We start from the raw sequence: 4,253 nt of genomic DNA, 5'->3' as shown, positions 1-4,253 counted from the left end.
CAGCAATGAAGATTCCAGCCCTGGAACGGAAGGAGCAAAGAAGACTCCGAATGATATCCTTTGCGAAAAGCACGCGTAGTGGAAGCCTCCAAGCCAGAACGAGGGAATTCTGTTACAGATGAAGCCAACGCTGACCAGATGAGCACAACATGGAATGGATGTTAGAGCTGGGATAAACGGAAAAGTGATAACTCGCCTCATCGAACGGAGCTGATGCACCCACCCACAGAGAAAAATCTAGAGTTGATGGGTGTCCGAGCTGGATCAGGGCCGAGGACGTACGAACCACTGATAACTTTTACCGAAGAATTTTTCTAACTAACCTAGGACCCGTACCAAATGTGAATTTACTTATTTGCCCTCATTGTAAACTTTTATAAATAGGGAATGCCTCCACCATTGTATAGACACGCTATCAACAATACAACATCTTTTCCTCTGCTTTTCACTATCTTCACCACTCTCTCGATTTCTCGCACATTACAGGTGAATCCTTTCGCTTTTAATAAAAGGTTATGAAAAACGAACTCATCATTGAAATATTATATTTATTCATATCAATAATAACTTTTTCATACGAAAATAATTACTTGACCAAATAATTAAAACGTACAAGTTATCGTGAGTAAAAATAACAATTGTCGTAAAAAAAGGGGTTAATGGCCAGAAAATATACGAACTATCACTGAATCTGCATTTTGCACATGACCTTAAAAATTAGCTACACAATACATCACCTTTTGATTTAATAGCAATTTGCACATGCGTTGACCACCCTTTAAATCCTAGATGACGTGTCTCCCAAAATTTGCAGACGTGGACGCACCAGTGGTCATGTAAAACGACGTCGCTTTGTCAAGCTTTTTTAAATTAAAAAAAAAAACATTGCTACCTGCGCCTTCTCCCCAGCCGAGACCTTGGACGCCGACCACCGAATCTTCATAGGCGACGACCCGCTCTTTCTCGCATCGACTCAAATGCTCCAGCTCGAGAGCTCTGATCAGACTTCACCATTCTATCGCACCGCTAAAGCCTTCGCTCACCCCGCGCATTACGTGTTCCCCATTAGAGATCCCAACATTCATCACCTGGTACGCCTCAATTTCCACCCGATCCGAGATAACCTATGTGACCTAAACAAAGTTAAATTCCCCAGCAACAGATCCACCAAAGCTAAAGTTTCCCTCTGAATCTTTGCCCGACGATAGGAAATGAGGGAAAATAGTGGTGGTGGAGATTTTTGTGGTGGTGGTGGTGGTAGAGATAAGGAAAAACGTGCACATAGCCTGAATTCATAGAAGGGGCCGCCAGATCTTAGAAATTAGGGTCGTCACGCCGCACCACATGAATCTGGTGGAGGGCGGAGGTCGATGAAGGAGGAGGGTTTGCAAGTTGACGAACCCCATTTTTTGTGCTCTTTTTTGCTATCGTTTAGGTCTAGATCGAGTCTGTTTTTATTTGTTTCTTCTGTCTTTGTGTCTGGGAAGACACATTTTGGGCAACAGGAGAGGTGGCCATGATCTTGGGCAAAGCAGGATGTATTCTGCACAAGAGGCAAAAACTTGAAAATCATTATTGGACACAGCGTCTGTGCACCTTTTGTCCAGACTAAGTGCCGTGCGAAATTCAGTCGCGTTCAAGGGCAAAGCAATGACCAAGACTGTGGGCGAAAATCCGACAGAGCAACAAGCCAGACTTTGGGCAGAAATTTGGGTGTTCAAGGGAAAAGCTGTGCATCCCGTCAGTATAAGGAAAGACGGAGACAGAGATCATCTTGCCTTATTTACGAAAATCTGATGTGACTGCTTACCAAATGAATTAGGGTTGCATCAGCTATGCATGGAAATAAATCCCAGAAACCCTAGATGCGCCCAGAAGCCCTAGTTGAGCCCAGCTGCATGGGCCAAGCCCATGAGCCCATGGTGACTGCTAGATATATGCTCTACCCGCAAATGGCAATGATAATTTTTTTTTTAATAGTCCCAGATCAGAATTTTGACGCCATGTTCCTTTAGCTTAGCTTTATGTCATAGTTGCAGTTTATTTTATGAGTATTTTGGGAGGAAGAAACAAGCCCTACGGGGCCTTTTAATTTTGGTATGTTTTTATTTGCTCTGCCCAAAGTTGGCGTTGGGCAGCGGTTGCTTTTTGTTTTGACATTTAATTACTTTATCAAGTATGTTATTTTCTTTCATTCTCTTTATCTTTATTTATCTTATTATGTCTAGGTAAAGTTTTATGCCTGGTTTGGGCGAAGATTAAGTTACGTATGAGCATGAAAACCTTGTAAGGTCTAATCTGGGCATAGTCACTGTGTGCGTGTGTTCCCAAAGCACTAGGTTATAATCTAAATACAATTTGGCAAACCTGAAGGTGTTAACCGGCCGGTAGCATTTTAGGCAAAACTAGGTTACAAATAATAATTGGATCAAAGTGTTGAGTGTCTCTCACTCCGAATCGTACGACTGGTGTGGGCGAGTGGTGTATGCACTTTGGGCATACTTACAGCCAATTGGGTTTATCTCTTTTAATGTTGTTTGGGCAAAGCGTCTATTGAAGTGTCTTCGTAGATGGTTGGTCAGATTAGATAGTGTGCGTGTGTTGGCCAAGCGGTAAGGGGTTAATGCCTAAGGCCAAAGGTCTTGGGTTCGAGTCCCCTGTGGCGTGGCTTTTAAATTTCTTTATTTAATAATGTTAATTTATCAAGAAAAAAATTATCATGTGCCGATCAAAATTTATCCTAGTTGGAACTTTCACCGCGTGCAAATTACAATTAAATCAATAGTTTGTGTATTGTTGAGCTATTTTTAAGGTCATGTGCAAAATGCAAATTTAGTAAAACTTCGTTTATTTTCTGGCCATTAACCCTAATTTTTTTTTTCGAAATATCACATTTCTTTATATCAATAATTATTTTTTATTACGATAATAATTACTTGACTAAATAAATCAAAGAAAAAGCAGTAACACTAAAGTATCCAGAAGTAAAATCAATTCTCATTTAGACAAGATTGAAAAAAAAAGGAAGTGCCTGCGTAGAAAGCTAGAATTAGAGCAGTAGTGGAATGATCTGCAGATCTTGTTTGATGAATAATTTGCGGACAACGTCGTGAATAATCTCACCCTAGTTGAATGGATTGCCACTCTACGCTTCACTATATTCTTATCTATAAATCACAAATAACAACTACCAGAAGTCGTGACTTTTCCGTTGGCACCTGATCAAGCAATTTTTCATCTATCAGATCGTGTGAAGTTCATATCAAAAACATAATTTACCTATAGCATAAATTTTAACTTCTCCATCATACTAAAAAACATTGTTCATAAACCTTGAAAAGCATGGTATTCTCCAAGAGCAAACAAAAAAAGATATTATTGAAAGGTGATGTGTTTATCTAGAACTATCTAAATAATATAAACTAGAATATTCTAGAGTAATCGAGACTATGTGAGTTCTATGTAGAATCTAGAGATATTCTAGATATAAGTATTCTAGAGAGTTCTATACTATAGGATATTAATGTAGAATATAGAAATATTCTAGAATATTTAAGGTTAGGAAGTCTTAAGTAGATCTAGATTAGTCTTAACTAGTAGAGAATTCTAGATTCCTATGAGGATCTAGAGAGGTCTATCAACACCTAGAAATAGGAGCTTTGTACCATTCGTAATCAAGCAAGAGAAAGCTAAGAAGCTAATAAGAAAAGCACTTGATCAAATACACTTTATAGCCTTCTTGGAGACAAGAGCTCCTCTCTAAAATTCATCTCTATATTCTACACACACTACACTCACAACATTCATCTTCACCACTTCTTTAAAATCACTCACCACACTCAAACTACCATATAATCATCTCCATTTTCTAACAAGTGGCATTCGAGCATGTTCGATCTTAAGCGAGCGTTATGGCAACATCAAGTCTCTCAATATCAACTCCAATATCCAATGGCCAAAACTATGACTATTGGAGTGTCAGTATGCAGACTATGCCTGAAGAAGGAGAAACCACGCCTAAAGGGGAAGCAGCGAGGCATCGTCGTCCGAGGTACACAAGAAATTGAAACAACATAATGCTAAAGCTCTTTATCTTCTTCAACAATCAGTTAGTGATTCCATCATGGCAAGAATTATTCAAGCTACTACGACAAAAGAAGCTTGGAATATTCTTAAGGAAGAGTTCCAAAGAAATACTAATGTTCAAACCATTAAACTACAAAGTTTAAGGCGCGAACTTGAGAATCTGAAAA

The sequence above is a fragment of the Salvia miltiorrhiza genome, chromosome 4, assembly GCF_028751815.1.
Source record: "Salvia miltiorrhiza cultivar Shanhuang (shh) chromosome 4, IMPLAD_Smil_shh, whole genome shotgun sequence".
NCBI classification, from domain to species: Eukaryota; Viridiplantae; Streptophyta; class Magnoliopsida; order Lamiales; family Lamiaceae; genus Salvia; species Salvia miltiorrhiza.
This window is presented reverse-complemented; position numbering follows the sequence as displayed.